The sequence below is a fragment of the Seriola aureovittata genome, chromosome 19 (assembly GCF_021018895.1).
Source record: "Seriola aureovittata isolate HTS-2021-v1 ecotype China chromosome 19, ASM2101889v1, whole genome shotgun sequence".
NCBI lineage: Eukaryota > Metazoa > Chordata > Actinopteri > Carangiformes > Carangidae > Seriola > Seriola aureovittata.
This window is the reverse complement of record NC_079382.1, coordinates 1,288,378-1,309,083: the sequence shown is the minus strand read 5'-3', so window position 1 is coordinate 1,309,083 and position 20,706 is coordinate 1,288,378. Positions and strand designations below refer to the sequence as shown.

The 20,706-nt window shown below is 41.5% G+C and overlaps 1 protein-coding gene across 1 annotated transcript in view; it reads left to right on the top strand.

Moving 5' to 3' along the window:
* lrfn2b (leucine rich repeat and fibronectin type III domain containing 2b) overlaps nucleotides 1-20,706 on the top strand; it is a 138,384-nt gene that overhangs the window by 55,360 nt on the left and 62,318 nt on the right. The window contains exon 3 of the mRNA XM_056363318.1: nucleotides 15,375-15,489. The gene's annotated coding sequence lies outside the window, so the exon portion shown is untranslated. The remainder of the gene's footprint in view (nucleotides 1-15,374; nucleotides 15,490-20,706) is intronic.

Sequence of the window (20,706 nt, the reverse complement as noted above, 5' to 3'; positions counted from 1 at the left end):
GAACACCTGGGGCCCTATTTTAACAAGGTAAGCACATGGTCTAAACTATGGAGGAGCAGGGATGTAACAAAAAAAAGTAATGAAGCATTTCATATTTTAATAGGAATTGTAAAAAGAATTTATAAATGAACGATTAATCCATCAAAAAATACCCTACTCTGATTTAAAAATGGATTTACAAAAACTGCATGAAACATTCATTAAATACAACATTTATAAATACATTTATGAATTCATGAATAAATAATAGAATGTGAAAAACTATTTGAAAAGGCATTTTAAAAAACGGGAATACACACCTGGGTTCCCTTTTTCCAGCTGCTTTTCCTTTTCCTATTAGCTAATTGATTAGCTTAATCATTTAGCTTCTCCTTTTAGCCTGAAAATCCACAGTCTATCGATAAGATACGAGCGGTCAGCTCTCCAACCCATCAGAGAGCTTGTTACATCCCATGGACGAGGACTGTTTAGTCTGCTCTTACTAGCAGGAAAGAAACACAGTGGCAGGAGCATGGTTCAGACAAGGGGCAGTCTTTTGATTAATCATGGGTTTGTTTTGGGTGTAACATGCAATAAACCAAGCACAATCAATCCATCCATCACCAAGCCAAGTGCAAGGTGGTATACTGTGTGCGTCTCCATGCTGTATGTATGTGCAGGTGTGTGCTTGTCAGGTGATTTAATGAAGGTAAACACCGGCCCTGCGCTCTGGGCCAGAAGCAGTACAGGTATGTCATGGTGCAACTTTGACTTCACACCAGGTTTTTGTCGGTCAGTCGTTTTTCCGCTGCATCAAGATAATGCAATGCAGCAACAATGCACACCTCCGTTCAAGACCAACACACCCGTGGGTGCTCATATGGGTGCAACCGTATTTGCTATTTAAACAACATGGAAGCTGGACAAGAAAATGACAACTGTGTCAGTCTGAAACTAGCAAAGACACTTGTGCAGTGGGTGTAAGCTAAGGCACCAGTCATCTGTGACACATCAGTATAAATGGACTAATCACCCTTCCATGCTACAAAGTCTGTGTTCAGAAACTTAACTTTTCACTTAAAGGCAGGGTCATAGAAGATAGAAGCCCAATTACAAGTAAAAATACCAGTAACCAGGCCAAACATTCACTGATGGTTTCCTTTATTGGTACTGATGAGGTAAATCTGGGACTGAGGATTTAAGTTTTCATTGTTGTTTTTGTGAAAGAAAGTTTTAGATGTTTTGCTCTTTTAATATGCAGAGAGGTCTCTCTTTGCTCTGTCCTACTTTCATGAAGTTATTCTCTCCACATGTATACACAGAACGCAATTTCAGTAGGTAGGTTGTTGTTTTTTTCACATTTGCGTCTTTGCCATACTCGAGCACATCGTTGGCTGGTAAAGTGGCGACAGCGCTCTCTCTCTCTGATGTTTCCTGGTTACTGAGTGTGCCTTATATCTTTGTGTTTGATTCTGATCTAGATTTTTTCAATCAGATTACATAACATCAGCAGCAGAACACCCTGGGCCCAGAGAGAAGTTACTGTCCATCACCAGGTGCTGGTTGGCAACAGGATGTTTGGCCTCTTTTGAATCATCAATTTGCTCAGTTAACAACTGAGCGCACAGCAAGTGATGCAGCGGGGGTTTTTGTAATGTACAGCAGAAGACCCTCCGATCTGATCCAGTGACGACCAGTGACACTGATTCATTCTGTCACTGGTTTGCCAACGAACTACCACCCACCCACTGACAGCATGGCAGCAGTTAGCTGGCCCGGCAACTGCAGTGTGGATATCAGTCTGCTGCTGAAGCAGTGCGACCATCTGCCACTGCATATGGAGCCGGTCCAAAGCCTGGACAGCAACCCGTGAAGATCAGGATTCAGAGTCAGAGTTGGACTACTGCGTGCTGTCAGTATCTGCTGGTGACACTGATACAACTACAAACAAATCCTGTGTTTGCTACAGTTGAGCAGAGCAACAATTCTCCGACCTGGTCTTCTGCACTCAACCTCAAATGACATGGAAAAGAAAGAGATAAATGTTGTTTGAGTGCTGTTTGGTACAAAAAAGTCACGATTTGGAACATTTCTGGTACACTGTAGAAAACAAATTAAAAAAATCATAGAAGTCATTAGCCATGCAGAACTAGAATCACCTCCTGGGGGTTGTCTGTCTCCTCCACTCACACTAGTTTCAGGTTACATCTCTGTTTATCCAGAGTCATATAAAATGTTAACCGGTGAAGTCTTGAGTTAAAGGCTGAAAAGTGTTTTGTGCTCATCCTTGAGTCGCAGTGAACATCTGTGCCAAATATGAAGAGATTCCCTTGAAGAGAGATATTGCATTCACAAGGCTAAAACTGCATTTTTTGAGGTCACTGTGACCTTGACCTTTGACCACCAAAGTCTAATCAATTCATCCTTGAGTCCTAGTAAATGTTTGTAACAAATTTGAATGAATTCCTTCAAGGTAGGTGAGGTCACCACGACTCAGTTCACCATTAGGTCTAATTGAATGTTTGTGCCAAGTTTACAGAAGTAGCGTGGAGGTGTTCTGTCTACAGGAATGGGACTACGTGCGTGGTCTTCTGCAACTGAAGATTTACATCAACATTCAGTGAAATGCCTGAAGTGGTACATCCTATAGAGAGGTGAGAGCTTAGGGAGGTGGATGAGCATGTAGCTCAGCTGTTGGAGATTGGAATTTGTCTCCAGTTATAGACCTGAAATAAATGTTTCCATTTTTATCACTACGAATGAACAGCTTTTCCATAATGGATACATGTACAGTGACACCCAGAATTTTTACAAACATTTGTACCAATTTTTGATCTGAGTTTCACATCATGAGATTCAGGAACATACTGGAGTTGTGCTCCTCTGACAGTCCAGGAATTCTCTTAATGCTGTGCTGCGTTGACAAATGTTTCAGCATGTTGCTGGTGTTTTCCACCCTCGCTTGAAATCTTAGTGCCACAGAAACTGCACGACGCGCTGTAAGCGTCATTTTGTGTGAAATGAAGCCACACTTCCTCCACTCCTTCGTTGTCATTCGTGCTGACTGACTCTCGCGAAAGCGTGGCGTCATTGTTTCGCAAGGCACATGGAACTAAGTGGAACGCATCGATAAGGGAATCATTAAGCATGAATACAAATCATGTTGATGGATCGAACCAGTTGGAACCGGTTTCTCAACTGGTACCGGTTCTTGATTCCCATCCCTAGTCTGTAGCAGAGGGGGGAGTGGAGGTTGTCTTGACAACACATGGCAGCGCTCAGCCTCACACACACGAGGATGCAAACGGATTGAAACTTTGTATCTTGCGATTTGTTTGTTTGCCTGCTGTCACATCACCAACTACTCTGTAAAGCTGATGATGGACTTGTTTTGTTAAAACTGCTTCATAAATACATTTGACTTGATTTTCCTTTTGTTGTGAGGAGGCTGCAGCTGTCAGAGCCGCTGCAGGAAAACACAGCTTATCTTCACTGGAGGAAGAGCTTCTCCTCCAGCTCATACGAGAACAAGGGTGTCATACTGTCGAAGCAACGGCGATGCACAGTTGCTGTGTGATAGTATAGCTTTGTAATGGAGGCTCTTATGTAACCGACTAGAAAGCAGGGGACATACAGTTCAGTTCTCATTCAAGCATGAACATGTGTATTCTGTGGAAGTCCATTAACGCCAGGGCGGAGGAACAGATGAAATGTGAGCAATGAAGTCTGTTAAAACTCGTTAGTTGTTTTGGATTCCTCTTAGATTTTCATCTGTTTTCTGTCACATGATTATGACATGTTCCTGCAGTACCTGACTAGGACCCTAGATCGCAAAAATTGCTATAAAGGGTTATTCAAAGGGTTATTTAAACAATAACAATAACAAGGAAAGTGAACGTTGGTAGGTGAGACTAATCTGTATTCATGAAATCATGTCATATAGGTTATACAGTACCTCTCTGCGTTGTGATTGATTTATGCAAATGTGGTCCTGAAACTGCAGCCTCTGGTTCTGCAGGAACAACGGACCCCTTTTTTTTTCTGGCATGGTTTTTATCATTGGCTTTCCCTGTTTGCAGAGGGGCCACAAGTGGAAGTCTCCGAGCGACTGCCTGTTGGTACATTACAGTCTTGGACAGTTTGTAGAGGAGCAGTGCTGACGTTCACCCTACACATATTTGTACAAGGATTAAAGAGTCTCTTTTTCACCGGAGCATGAACTCATCGTATATCTCTCGTTCATTTATCTATAAAACATTCTCGATCTGTCCTCAAATCCCATAAGCTGCTTTGCATGCAGCAGAGCGTGCCCATGTCTCCTGCCAAGGCCTTAATTGTTTGTTTTCTGTCTTTTTAACTGGCCTTGTGCAGTTTGTTCATGCAATTAATTGGAAGAGTTTGGCCTCAGGCCCCTGTGATGCTACTGTAACCCCACCATCTCCAACTCTGCAGCTGAGCCCGACCTCTGACCTCAGCGTGGAACAAGAGATACAAAAACACAATAGCAGAGATCTGGTATCCTGCTAATGACATAGCTAGAGTGGAGCTGCTCACCTCATGGAGCACACACACTGCTTGCTTCAGTTGTTTCGAGTCCTTCCGCTTCATTGGTATTTAGAGCAGTCTGCATGATAATATTTTCCATTTTTATCTGGGGGAATGAGCCTCCTTCCAACAAATGAGCTTTGTTGCTCTACATCTGTGAGTTGGAATCAACACAGAGCCTGGTGAGTTCTCTAAAAATAACTTCTCTGTGCTGTGGTTACTCAGCCTGCTTTACAGCCACTTCGCTCTGCGTAGATATTAGAAACCAGTCTGTGGAAACTGGAGGAAAAGGTGGTGCAGGAACGCAGTGAGCCAGCTCATGGACAAACCTTTAATTACACTGATGACAGGTGCTGACATTTACATCAGTGACAGCGGTGCAGACGAGCGACCAAAGAGAGCTAATGTTCAGAGGGTTGGACACAGCGGTCTACATGCTGACACTGTGCAGCAGTGTGGGTTTAGGGACTTACTTTGTGTGCTCAGGGCTTATATAAAAGTTAAGCCCCCTGACTCAGGAGCCACACTCCCCCCTACTGGCTTAGGATTACATCCCAGGAGCCTTTGCTTGTGTGCCTTGCCTTTGTGTTTGAATCAAACACTACAGGACCTAATCAAAGTGCACTGGAGAAAACTAATGAGTGACTGAAAACTCTGTGCATACTGATGATACAGCTGGACACATGTCTGCAAACCTCTGCCTCGACCCGTTCATTCTACTGCTGCAGCCCTATAACACTGATGCTAATACCACAAGTACAGCCTACTGTACCACTGCTACAGCTACTACTATTACTATTTCCCCACTCGTTGCAATGATCACTACTTCTGCTACTACTGCAGTTCCTTAGTTTTTCTTAGTTCAATTGAAACTGCTAATATGAATAAGAAAATCACCTCTGACATATCTGTGAGATAACAATGCCCCGTCATTAGAATTTGAATATTAGAGATGGAAATAAAAAGAGCTGGGAAATAAATGTGGCATTTGGACATAAAAGCCTCCGTGTCAAATTATAAAATAAAAGCCCCCTGAAATAAATAAAATGTATTCATTTTTTATTCATTCGTTTATATAGATATTTATTTATCTACTGGCTCAGTTATATACAAACTTAAACATTTCAAGGAAATCTGCGATAATGATATTTATGATGATATACAAAAAAAAATACTGGACAACATTTCATCGGTGATTGCACTAATAAATGCTGTTGCCTGCAAGCTGCAAACAAAATGAAGGGCATTTTCCATCCTTCTTTTCCAATGAGCTACTGTCATTGATGACAGACTCTATTGTTCTAATCTATTGAATCTATTGTCCACAAGGTGGCTGTAGCAGCAGCATTATAGTGCAATAGCAGTGACCCAGAATTATATACAGCGACACAGCATTACATATATACGGAATCTGAGAACAGCCATGTTATTTTTGCTTTTTTTTTTTTTTTTTTTTTTGCACTTTTTTCTCATTATAACGACTTGTTATTTCGTTATTTCGATATAACAAAGATCGTTTTCTCGTGATAACGAATTAGCAGTGCTGCTTCCGGTTAAATAAATGTTGTTAGCGTTAACGTTACCTTAGCTGAAGCAGCCGGTGGCAGCTCTTGGGCTGAAATGAGGATGCTCCGGTCCAGTCCAGTACACAATCATCACACCTGACCTTCGTTATATCGAGATAACGAAATAATTAATTCGTTATTTCGAGAGAACAATCTTTGTTATATCGAGATAACGAAATAATAAGTCGTTATAATGAGAAAACTGCAAAAAAAAAAAAGAAAAAAACTGCAAAAATAAAAAAAGGGGCATGGCCGTTCTCGGCTTCCGTACATATAAGTGACACAGCATGAGTTAAATGTTAGCACAAAAGTAACCTAGGTAGCGTTTTCCCTGGAAATCTTACGTAAACGTGTAACATAACTGCTTAACACTTTAGTTTAACAAAAACAATAACAAAAGTAACTTAACCTTGTAATTCTTCAACAGCCTGCAAAATACTGTCACCTAATAAAACTGACATCAAATCTTAACTACAAATGTAAACAAACAGCAGCAATCCACATGTCTGTGGTTTCTACCTGGAATGTTGTATCTTGGGTCGAGCTTTTTAAGCCTTTTCCGCTGTTTTGATTGGCATCATATTCTCAGCCAAACACCTTGTAACCGCATTAGTAATATCCACGGTCTGCTCTTCCTGTCGTATGGAGTGCAGCTAGCGCGTGTTGCAGCGATGCTCGGTCCAGTCATTTGTTTACTGTTGGGCGCACATCACCAGCTGCTAGCATCTCCTGCTCGCGTGCCTTCACAGCCTGGTTGAACTCGACGATGTGTTTTTGCTCCAAGTTGTGAAACAAGTTCGTTGTGTTTCCACCTTCAGCGGTAACAGTTTTCTTGCATATTTTGCAAAGTATTGCGCTTAGTTGGATGTCTGACCTTCAGTAGCCAAACCACTTCCATACTATTGAAGAAGTACCTCCCTTTTTCGGTAAGTCATCGGAGGCTGCTCGCGCTCTCACACGTTTGGGCTTGCGTCGTTGTTGACACTTTTTTTTTATCATGTAAAAATATATATGGGTGTTATCGAGGACGGGTTGATATGGCACCGCCCTAATAGTTTTATTTATTTATTTAATATTGATTTAGATGGCATTCTATAAATTGCAGTTGGTGCCACTATTGCTAATATTCATGATAATTAATTATTTAATTTTACCACTGCTGCCATGACCAGTGCCACCACACCTAACAACACTAATACTACTGTTATTGCTATTGCTACTATTGGTACAATTACCATTACTATCCCACCACTACCACTACTATACATTCATAGACATATGCTGTACATGTAGCTGCTGGTGTTGAACAGAAGACCTGCAGTTTTTCTGGATAAAAAGCTCAATAACGTTCATATTTCTCACCTGATTTCAATGAGTTGTTTTTATATTCAAAGGTTTTATGATTTACATGGAGTAAAAATCAAAGTTTGGTCTCCAGTTACTTAGATTACATGTATAAATTAAACTACTCTTTATAACACATTTTCTATTCACCATTCCTAATCAAATATTATGCTGCTACTATAATATTATAATATATTCATGTTACACCTTGTTGTATTTAGGAAATTAATAATAATAATAATACGATATACTGCTGTATTACATTGTTGTACTAATGCATCTCACTTTATACTACATTACACTTATATTCCACATTACACTATAACATATGTTTGCTATTTTTTTTCTACCACAGCCACAGCCTATCATGTAAATATGTCATCCTGCTTTAACATTTGAATTTCCCATCTGGGATCAATTGTGTTGTATCTCATCCTGACATTGATAGAAATATAGAAATCAGACAGACTGCCATAGTGTCTCACTATCTTTATTTATTTTATTTCATTTATTTGACTCACTAATTTTAATAATTCCTTATGACAATGAATTATTTTCCACCATGTCAGTAACTTCTAAACTTTTATTTTTACTCCACGTAGATTATTAACCCTCGAAAATGAAAAAAAACGAATTGTTTGAGAAATATAAACGTTATAGAGTCTTTCATCCAGAAAACCTGCAGCTGCTCAGTTCGGTCCCTCCTGGTCCAATATAGTGGCAACGTTGACGTATCACAGCAACGGGCTGAAGCGACCAATGCAGCGTCTATGTTTATATGTCTGTGAATACATTCACCACCAGTGCAACCACCACTTACACTGTTACTACTGTTAGCATGTGCAACGCTATAACTGCAGGTGCTACTATTCACTTTTAATTGTGCTGTTCTACAACTACGTCTGTATTATAATTATGATTTTTAGAGCTAACAGTCCTTGTGTTCAGGGGGAGAGTGACTGAGTGATTTATAATTAATTAGTGTTTTAAAATGACAGTGCTGACCTACCCAGCATGCCTGCTGTTCTTCAGGTGCTTCTAATGGATCCTGACAGACACACTGACATCTGCCCAGTCCTACCACAACCTGCCTGCAGCAGCTGGAGGTTAAGTGCACTGTAGGAGTGTGTTGATGGGAAAGGGAGGCAGTCACTCATTGTCTCTTCTCACACACACAGACACACACACACACACACAGACACACACACACACTCACACTGGCAACCATCCAGTCATTAGCACAGAGCCCTGACCTTTAGGCTGCTGTCTGTGCGGAGTGAAGGGAGAAGAAAAGGTTTCTCCTCAACCAGCACATTCACACTCTTCCACTACAGGAAGTCATTTCCTGTTGTTGTTTTCACTTTGCATTTTCTCGCTGAATGTTTTATTCATTTCCCGGCATGTTGGTTAAGTTAATGAAAGGAGAGATGGGAATTGAACTCATCATGTTTTATGGATCAAAGACACAATGAGGTCTGTGCTTCTTCGCCTGTGTGTTTTTCTCCCAATTAACTGAGTGGCTGACGCCGCCTGACTGATGCCTGGACCCTGCAGCGGATGGAGATCGATGTGAGGCATGAGAGTGTCACCCGGGGGAGTTTTGTTCATTGGGGTGTCAGTGCTGTCTCCCTCCACTGATGTATCACAGCCGACTTTATGTATTTATTATCATCTGCATCATCCTCTTGGTTGTTATCATATTTCTTCCACGTTCTTTCACTTACGCCGTCTCCCACAGAGGCCTTGGATTACATCAAAGTTGCTGTGCTGTTTTTAGGGTACAAGCTTCAAACAAATTAATGAGTGGATGTTGTTGGCTAATTAACGTCAGCTGATATGGGTTTTGTCTGCATGCAAAAATACTTGCTCTATATTTCCTTCTCTTCCAGTCTTAAAATAGCCTGGAGGTTTTCATTGGAGGGCAGGATCTCAGACAGCGTTCTGTGTGACTGCAGTTCAGACCGTTTATTTCACTCACTGAGCTCCATTTTGAATACGGCTCATTTGACGTAATTGGCAAGTTGCACCGCGCATGAACCACCTCGTCATAGAGAAGGTTAGATGCTAATAAAAGCAGCTCTCAGTGAACCGTGTCGACGAAGTGGTCTCTGTGGAGTCCTGCAGGTCGGCTCTGAACTGTTTGTGTAAACATGCGGCTCTGGACACATGATTTCCCATAAATCCCAGTCCAGGTATGCAGCAGGTATGTCTTCCTGTCCTGTATCATCACACCTAATGACTCTGAAACAACCTACTGACTGACTGACTGACTGACTGTAGAACCTGTAGAATAAAAAGACTGTAGACATGGACATAAAAACAACTGAATCAACTTAAGGACAGTGTTGCTTTCGTATTTCTTTTTTTATAGGCAATGAAGAAGTTAAGTTAAGCTAACTAATGTGCATTGCTAACGTACCCTAGTGCATTGTGTATGAACATGTACAAACAGCTTCTTCTTGAATATCCAAAGTCTTATAAATTTTTAATCTGAAATGCAGCCGCACATCTGCCTTTAGACCGCTGACTTCATTGGAAGTCATGTGACCAGATCTCCTTGAAGAGTGAAAAGCTTCACACATCCACAGGAGACTGGAAAAGACATACATTTAAAGCTGGATCTCAGGATTTTATGAATCAATGATGGATTATTCAAATGAAAATCTATTTTAATCGCAGAACCTCTGGTCTATGGTTTGTCTATGGTCACTCTCTTAGATTTGGAAGATTTGGAAATCAAGATTAGGAGTCAACTCCTAATCTACTGTTTCTGTGAGTTGGCTAAGAGACAAAGCTCAGCCCAGTATCCACATGGTTTCCAAACCTCATCATTTACATCCAACATCCAGTTCCACTGTAGGAAGTGTGAGTCTGTGTAGCAAGGCAGAAGGTGAGGATGTGGCGGTTTAGGTCAGGTCCGGAGCATCAGCCCTGCAAAGTTTGCAACCCGTTTGGGACTTTGGGATGTTTATATACAGTCACAACAACCTGCTCCTGACCTGAGCTGTCAAAAGCCTGAATTTTGCAAATGTTGCCATGCGGACAAAACAATGTCCTGACGTGTTTTTTGCAGTGACGGGGTCGAGCAGACTGCAGGTTAGACCCTGATCTACTGCAACCTGCTGTCTACAACCTGCACATAGGCGGTTCTGTCATATTATTCCTCTCTTGTGTTGCCATGTGTGTAGTTGTGTGTGGAACAGCACTAGGTCCTGGAAGTTGTCGAACTAGAAAAATAACGACATGCTGGTTTGTTCAGGCGACCATGAACAGCAGTTGTTGCTTGTTTTCGTTGTCTGTCAGATTTTGGAGCTGATGTCACACAGTCCGATCCTGACACACTGGATCTACTGGATAATAAACCTAAATCAGACCCCCGCCCTTTTTTTGTCTTTAAACCAGCCCCAGTTCTCCTCAGTACACCTGTGTTTTTATGTGATCCCAGACTGGCTTAATATCAGGATATTTTCATATCATATTCATGGTTAGGGGAGAGACTGGAGATGGTTGTAACATTTTTTTTAAATTTCATTCTGGATCTTTTAAGCCAGTGCATTAAAAATTTAATACAAACTAGTTCCATGTGTCTGCTGTTAAATGGTGTAGGCGATATCTCAGCAACACAAACAGATCATGTCTGTGGTTTTGTCTCAAACACAAGGTTAGTGCAAACAACCCTGGGGTGAAATGTAACATTATGACAAAAACTTGATATTGAAGCTTTTTATTCAAAACCTAGATGACTTCTGATGGGACTGATGAAGGAGTCACTAAAACATTTGATCACACTCTGATGAAGCCTTGACAGTAGTTTTGTAGTTTGCTCAGCAACACACTTGCTATATATTACAATTCAGACTTCAGCAGCAGCGGTCCTGTCAGTCCGTCTCACAGTTAGCCAATGTTTGCATGTAATTACAGAGTACATTACACCCCACCGCTGGGCACCTTCCTATTTCAAAGTAGTTACCGATGTAGTTGCTGGGGTGTGAGTGCACCGTCAGCTGGAAGCAACCAGCTGAGCTGCAGCTCTCAACTGGGTCAGGGAGGGAGAAGCTGGAGGTGAAATAGCATGTTGTAATAAAGAAATAACTCAAAGAGCAAAGCATGCAGTTATTCATGGGTATTTTTTAACTGTGTTGCACTGTTTGTACACAAGTGCATGTGCCAGCAAGTTTCTCTTTTAACATGAGGGATTATTACATAACATGCCAGCGCTCTGGTTGTTGTCCCTTCAGCGGCATGTTCCAGGCAAACCTGTGTCATATTTTTCTACCATTTTTAAGTTGTTTGTGCAAAAACCAGATAAAGGGTCATTGGAGGAAAGTGACGGAAGAATTCTAATGAGCAGAATTGCCTGTGGACGCATGATTCAGTGGTGACACATGTATGATGTTGACAGCAGCAGTGGGAGTGCGCTTTTGATTTTAGAAACAACATTTTTATTTATTTCTGGAGACCTTTATTTCCAAATGCCACATTTATCAGTGCTGTTGTGGTGCTGTTGCTTTGGTCTGAATCTGTGAGATAACCACGCCCCCTCATTTGGATATAACAGATGGAAATAAAAAAAGAGCTTTCTGTCTGATGTATGTTTTTAACCTCACATGTAACTTTGCATGTGAAAATGATTGTGACACGTGAAGTGGAACATTTCACGTGGACCAAAGCTTCACATGTGTATCTGAAAATTCATGTGGTTAAAAAAAGATGTTTTTAACTTGATATTTGAATGACAATTTTACATGTGAAAAAGATAATGTCACATGTGTTATGTGGTGATTTCACACGTAAGTTTGTTTTTAAGTTAACGTGGGAAAAATATTTGAGCTATATGCTGTATGTGAATGTAAACTTTAAATTAGAGGAGGATAGTGCCATGTGTCAAGTGGAGTTTTTCACATAAATGTAAACCTTTATATGTGAAAATCAACATTTCCCATCTGAACTGACATCAAATAGGGACATAAAATGGAATAGTGCACATTGAGCTCACGCTTCTGGCCCAGACACTCCACCTCCCCAGTGCTGCCTTCCCTACCTAATGGGAATATTACAATCATTGAGTGTAATACATAAACAATCATAAATGATATGTGAGTTTTCACATTTATATACCATTTATAAGTATTTACGGCCTGTGAATAAGGTATACAGTGTCTCTTTCTGAAGGTAACTACTCAGCAAACACGGGTAGGTGTGAGACTGAGATCTTTTGTACGGCTCACAATGTAAATGTTCTTTTCCGTTATGTGACCTTTGTATTTATTCTAATGCCACTGGTCCCAGAATGCCTCAGTAGATCACTCTGCACTGCTGCAGTGATTGACAGGTCAGTTAACAGGAATAAAACTGGTACAGTGATTCACTTGGTGAACCGGCGCTCAGGTGATGACCTCACAGCTCCTCGCCAAGAGCAGCTGCTGGCTGTTTTTCTGGGATGACTTGCAGGATGACGATGTCACTTTGATTAGAAGCTCAGTTGTGCTTGTGTTTACAGAGAACACGCGGGACTTTGACCTCAACATTTACATCAGATGCAGATGGAGTGTGTCCTGGTGGATTGTCGTGTAGTTAGTCCACATCTAGCCTTAACCCCAACCGCTCTAAAACCTAACCCACGAATATGTAATAGTGAATAGTGTTATAGAGAATAGAGAGAAAAGAGGTAAAGCAACAAAAGAAGTGAGAGAGAGATAGAGTGAGAAAGGTTGAGACAGAAAACTAATGTAATGAGTGTTGATCATCCCCGCTCTCTTGTTTGTGAGCGTCAGCATTGAGCAGGTCTGAAATGAAAGCAGACTAAATGTCTTGTGACTGATGAGCGGTGCTGAGCCTGTGTGAATGGACGTGGTCTCTGTGTATAGATCAGTAATTAGAGAGAATAATGTTATCAGGAATCATGATCCATCTAATGAGCAGTGCTCACTTCACTGTGACTGATGGCTGATGCTTGAAGCAGGGCTTCTGGTGGACAGTGTATCACAGTCTCTGAGGGAGGCACTGCCTCCTGTGAAGACCCTCTGTCCACTAAGCAGAGGTCTCCCCTCTCTGTTCTGTTTGGCAGATTTCAGTTCAGTATTGACTGGAGGCAGGGGGACGGTGTGGCAGTTTTGTTACAGGAACTATGGTTGTTAAAGCTGTAAAGAACAGTCGACAAAACAATAAGAACAAATGAGCAGCATCCAAAGCGGTAGCTAACCTGGTAGCTAACTGTTTGCCAGTTCACACTTGTATGATCGTGTAACTGCTTGTGTTTCTTGCTACATTATGTTTAGTTTGGTCAGAACCAGTGAAGCCGAGGAGTTCAGGTTTATACCAGGTCTGTGATGTTGTGTTATTGTGTTATCTAAGGCAAACACAACCCAGTCTGATGTTCAGCAGACATTAAGGTTAGTTACATTAAAGTTTGAACGGAGACTATGAATCAACACTGATGTCTTCAGACATGTGGTGTTCTGTGACACGGATGCTTGAAAAGAGGCAAAATCAGCTGTTGATGAAATCAGCTGTTAGAAAGAGAAGAGCACAGATAATAAATTGAAAAAACGTAATGCTGCTCCTGTCCTGTTGCAGAAAATAACACACAGTGGCAGCAGGGGAACGTCAGAGAACTGCTTGCAAATATATTGATAATAATAATAATAATACATTTTATTTATAGGCACCTTTCAAGGCACTCAAGGACACCTCAGGATGCACAGTAAAGAATAAAAAAGCTGGTACAAGGAATAAAATACAAAATAATCAAGTATAATACATACAATACAGAATAAATTATTGTCTAATTGTAAAATATGGAGCAAACATGAAAGAAATGCACCTGCTGGTGGATGGATAGAGCTTCCCTTCAGTAGAGTGTGATAACCTCTCAGCATTGCTTACCAGCACCTGTACATGTTTTACACAGGGGTGAACGAACAACACAAATCAAACATACCGACACATGCCGTGTTTACTTTAAACAGTTGCAGTCATTCCCTCAGTACCGACCGCATGAAGTTGCACTTTGACACAGCTCCAACAAAAGAGAAGGGGAAAATATACGCTGCTCATTCTGTGCAGAGCGGCGTTCCTGAGATCAGCTGAAGCTAACGCGAGACACAGGGAGTTGGTATTCGTCCTACTTACTGCACATGTAGGTTTGCTGCTGGTATTTTCTCCCAGCAGTGCAGCTCGTAGAAGGTCGTACTCCTGCACAGAGTGAGGGCTGTGGATTCTGTCCCCCATTTTGTGGACAGGAGGAAAACAATCATAGTAAACTATTCTCTTAATACAAAAATGTGATGTGAGTGGACTATTATTTAACCACACAATATCTAGAGAGTAGTTTCCTTCTGGCAGCCTGGTGCAGTTGCCCTCACTCTTCTTTTCCAGCTCTTTATCTTCTTCTCTCTTATATTTTTTTTACCAGGAACATCTTTAACCTGTGTCCTCTCTGTTCTGTCCTCTGTCCTAACTGCATGTTGTGAAATTGTAACAAAACAATTTCTCTGTACAGATCAATAAAGTTTTTTTCTGATTCAGATTCTGGTCTAGTTACATTACTACAGCCGATGTGATTGATGGATGGATTGATTGATTGATTGATTGATTGTGATGATTGGCATTTAAATCAGTAAAAATTGATGTTCAGCTAAAAATGAGAGGCTTCCTTATGCTACGTAAATGTTTTCCACATCGTTTTGTGCTGATAAAAGTTAAAGCTGAGATAAAAGGTTTGGTAAGAGTTTTGTTGAGCCAAACCCAGCCATACTTGCAATGTGCTCAGCTCAAATGTGTTTTTTGTCAGTTCCGTGGCTGGACCTCTGGAGGGGAAGAGTTGGCGTTAAAAGCAGAACAGAGGAGGTGTTTGACTGTGTGCAGACAGAAGTGATGGGAACAAACTTCAGCGTAGCTTCTACAAGTGTGTGATAACGTGTCTCTGTTTTATTCCCACAGGAAGTGGTGACGGTGAGGCCGGTGCTCTGAGCCCCTGACCCTGCATAGGTGTTAAGATGGAGTCCTGACCTCGCCAGGAGGTTCATTCGCCCCATAATCCTCAACCCGCCTCACTGTGAGTTTTACTTCCAGCCGCTGATGTGCTTGAATCTATATGACTGGAAAGGCCACATGAACTCACTCACAAAATGTCAGAGCTTAAGATGAAGGCAGGGTGGGCGGTTGGGATCTGAAAACAAAGGCTGGCAGATATGGATTAAGCTTCAGAAACTAAAAGGTCATGTTATTGAAAAGTTTAATTTTTAGAAGTGTCTTTAAAGAACGCTCAGGTTAGACTGCAGACTGGTACTGGACAGTTTTTTAAAACCTTGAACGTTGTTTGTAAGGATCAATGATTCCCCTGTATGTCCATGTGCGGCAGCTGCAGTGTGGTTAAGGTTTAGTGAAAGATCAAGGCTGTGAAAAGACAGTCAGCATTAGTTCTGATTGTGACTGGATATAACCTGGAGTCTCCTGCAGGAGAGTCAGACTGTTAGTGGCTCATCAGTGGTGTGGTTTGTAACAATCTTTGCAATGAAGGACCAGTCCCAGCCTGGTCAGATGCGTACATGAACTGATGAAGCCTCTTGGATGAGAGGTGAAACGTCTTCCCAGACAAATAATCAAGTCCAGTTGTTTTTTCGATTTAAAAGTCCTTTAGGATACTATGACCTGGACAAATGAGAATATACACAGGCTTTGCAATGAAGGATAAAATAACTGCTGTGTGCTTGGTCTCAGAGTTTTATAGATCTGTGTTCAGTGTTTCAGCCTCTGATATACAATCAAACTTGTGACTCTGTTAGTTAAACAGAACTTCCTAGACGGTATTCATTTTCATGGTACCTGAAAGTACACACCACCAGCAGCACCATCAGCAGGGCCGACCCTATAATCTGGAATGTCCCTGACTGACTGACTGACTGACTGACTGATCATATTTCCACCACTGGTCAGCAGATTGCCTCATCACTGAGTTGGAGTCTCTGGATCAAACAGGTTCTATTAGGGGGTGATTACAGCTAAGCTCATTGTCTCTAGACTTAGTCTCTAACAGATTGGGTATGAACCTGGTTCAGGTCTGGGCCGTGTATGGATGCCAATTGGGGGTTTAGGGTTACACCCCTTATTATGGGCCGTCTACCGAGCCACTCTGGTTTCACAGCTGCTCAGGAACTACAGGGAAGTGGAGGAGTGCTTCAAATACACTGAGCACCACTTCCATTACAGCAAATAAACTACTTTCATTCCATGTATCATTATTACTAAAGGAGGCAGAGGAATAACTAAACATAAGACACAGCGAGCAGAGAGAGCAGGAGAGAGGGAGGGAGAGAGAGAAGTCATCGGTAACGAGGCTTCGTACTAACGGCTATGACCAACTCTACGTATCAAGCAGAGGGAGTTAGACATAAAGACCTGCCTCTAATGAAAGTCTGTTACCTTCTGGAGTTGAAGTAAATAAAGACTAAACTGTTGTGGATCCAGACGGAGGCTGTGCTCTGTGTGAGAGACTCAATAAGAAACATAGTCTGTCTCGAGGCGGGTGGTGGAGGACTTGGTCTTAGTACTTGACCCAGTGGCCCGGGTTTGAGTCCAACCTGTGGCCCTTTGCTGTGTGTCATCCTCTCTCTATAATAAATATGTATTGTTATATAATGTTAATATGTTTATTTAATAAATATAACCTAGATAAAAGAAACATAGTCTGTCTCTTCTAACGTTCTCTCTGAGTGATCATTTGTGTTTGGTGAATTTGAAAGACGACGTCTCAGTTACAAGATCAGGATTTGACCTAGTCTTGTTTAATAAAGCTGTTTTTAGTCTGAACACCTGCTAATACAGAGGTTCCCAACCCCCAGGATCCAGGACCATTTCATATGGTTCCACTAGAACACCATATGATTTGGGCCCAAAAAGGTTGAATAATATTCATACAACTTTAGAGGCTGATAGTTACATTGGATTTGTTGGAGTCTGTTTGTCGTCACTCAAGTGTCATGTCTCCACCAATGCACTGATTTAGCAGGGAAACAAGTCTGTCAATACCACATTCATGAAATCAAACCCTGATAGGGAGAGGTCTGTCTGTGTTCATTAACAATCCCAGCTGCTGATGAATCTGTTGATTATCTTTATTCCTCTGCGCTGGCGGCAGTCAGAGCCAGAGCCATTTTCACTTTGTCCTTCCTTCCCATTCTCATGGACACGTTATCAAGGTAACACCTTGACGGAATTTTTTTCAAATTTGGCACAAACATTCATTGGGACTCAAGGATGAACTGCTTAGATTTTGGTGGTCAAAGGTCAAAGATCAATGTCAGAGTGACTTCACAAGGTTTTAGCCATAACTCAAGACACTCCTCAAGCTGACATCATTAAAGAGTTAAAAGTTAATTTAATGTCTGTCAGGATCAATGAAACAGTAGGGTTAGGGTTAGGGTTAGCTAACACCAAACTAATCCCTCATCACTCACAGGTAGAACTACTCCTCTAACTTTCAGGCATCTGCTTCATCACCTTCACAGGACTCTACCATCACAAAAGCTGGCAGTGTTAATAAGACACTGATAATGATAATGAAGCACCCGGCTCCTCCAGTGAGGTCAGTGGAGGCTGAGACTTGACAGAGCAGAGGACAGGTATAAATGACATCTGCCACCAAGGCTGTGTATCTCAACGGTAACGCTGCTTTTAATTTAGCTTCTCTCCCTGCTGTTTACGCTGGCTCTCCAGCAGCAGCGTCTGTAATGTAGTTGGTGGGGAGCAGATCACCAGGGATTGGTTTTTATTCAGGATGAATATTTTAGCAGTAGGCAGACTGCAGCCAGCACACTTTGTTCCTTGAAAATCGCCTTTTGAGGCTCTTTTCTCAGGAAATTTGCACAATGGCCCCAAAATGTCAGCTCGGCATTGTCCTCTCAGGCTGACATGTCAGGGACAAGCAGCACAAAACAAAACACAGTGACAATGTTGGAAATGCCTTTGACTGCATCGATTTGACTCTATCTACGTTATATTAAATAAAAAGTGGTTGTAATGTCAGTGTAGTTTCTCTTACTTTATATATAAAGTTATTTTTTGCTTTTATTTGATAGAAAAGGAGAGGAGGCAAAAACTCACATCCACACCAGTGCTGGGACTTCCACAATACTCATTATTTATTAACACTATTTACACTTCAACCTTACCGTGATGGCTCTGTCTTATCATACATGAGCAAAACAGAACCCACATGTCACTTAAACGTTACTCTAGAGTTGAGGTGCGAAGAGAATAAGGAGCTCATTATCACACATCCACTTCCATCGAGGTGCGTCGCTCAACTAAAAGTAAACAAAAGCGATTTCCACTGTTACACCAGGAACTCACTGCTCAGGGCATCTGCACCCACTTGCACCCATTTCCACACGGTTACAGACAGATATGGACATAACCAAGAAGAAAACAGAAAAGCAGTAGAAGGAAATACATGAGGTCTTATTTGAAACTATGAAATTCTAAATTAGACGTGCATCTTCACAAAAACCGAGACAATTCATGTCCTGCGAAAGAATATTGATTTTCCGAGACAGTCGCTCAAAAAGAGAGAACAACCCTGGGAAATGGGGATGGGTGGCAACCATAGTTATAGTGTAATTGAATAATTTCCATGTTGGATGATTATGCATCTCTGAATTTACATTCAGTACCAATTTAAGAAATAGTTGTCCCATTGTGTGGTGAGACAAAGTCATTTTAAGTCAAACTTTCATTTATGTATATCGCAATATCGGGCGGCACAGTGGTCCAGTGGCTAGCACTGTCACCTCACAGCGAGACAGTTCTGGGTTCGAACCCCAGGCCCCTCTGTGTGGAGTTTGCATGTTCTCCTTATGTCTGTGTGTGTGTGTGTGTCTCGTCCTGTAAAAAACAAAGAGGTGTGTGTCCAAACTCCTTGGAACCTTTTCTGGAAGCAGGCAAACCTCCGTGCCAGGTTCCATCGAGACAAAGAAAATAAATGAATGAATAAATGAATGAATAAATAAACTTCCAACAACTCCTTACGTGTTGTATAATATTCACTGACGGAGTACGTTGTTAAAATGGTACAACACTGTTATTATACAGAAATGAGGCTTGGTCAGGTCCTGTTTAGTGCTACAGTGTCTGTTTACCTCTGGTGGTTCTGGCCCCAGCTGACCGCCTGAGACTGGGCACTACTTCAGGGCCACTGGCCATTTAACAGGAAACATGTCTTGCTTTAAGAAGAATGTCTCCATTAGTTTCCCATTAGTGGAAATATTATGCAGTGAAAATGAGCGTATATATCCAGTGAGAGGGGAGTGTGGAACGTGGGTCAGACCCGGCAATAATTCAAGTGGGGAGAAAAATAAGAGCCTCTTATCGACTGGTGCATTTTTCATTGTTGTGCTGTGTTCAAGGACCAAATGTTGGGAGAGGAAATTAGACTGATGCAGGGGAGTTTTTCTTTTTTTTTTTCCCCAAGAAGGAGAATAAAATGTTTTATCTTCCTCCTCATGGTGGGATGAATGTGAGGTGAAACAATAACAAGAGTAATTGATGTTGTCTGGCTGAAAAAAAATCAAATATAGTCAGGTTATTCATACTGAATGTTAAAGTAGAACTACCACGAATAAATACAACAGTTGCTGGATGCTAGGCAGAAATGATTTTTAAAGGGACCTACAGCGGTTGTCCAAAAGTCAGGGACCCCCCCCCCCCCCCCCAGACCCCCCCAACCCCACCATCCAAGGGAATTTAAAACCAAGCCAAACAAAAGCTTAAAAGTCTTTTTTTTTTCTGTGAAAATCATGAGAAAAGAAAAAAAGAAAAAAACAATAATCCCTTCTTGAAAAAACAAACAAACATGCACCTCTGTTTCCTGCTTTGTACTGGGAGCTGAGCCCTTTGAAAATGCGTCCCCCTATTTAACAAGTCATATAACAGAAAACCTATTAAAGCTTTCCATCAAACTCATTATCTTTCATCTCTTTTAATTGATTTATAAAAAGCCTTTCATCTTGATAACCTAAAGCTAATGAGCTCTGCAGGTGTACCATGGTGTAATCATGGAAAGTAGGTTATTAAACATTTTGGTGCAGCAGTGATTTTCTGTCAGGAAGGATTAGCTTCGTTTCAGGGAGAAGCTTCGTCACACAAAGGCCTCCCACAGCGCAGGATGTATTAACACACACACACACACACACACACACACACACACACACACACACACACACATATACATATATACATACATAGTGCTGCCTGCTCCTGTGTCTGATCACACACA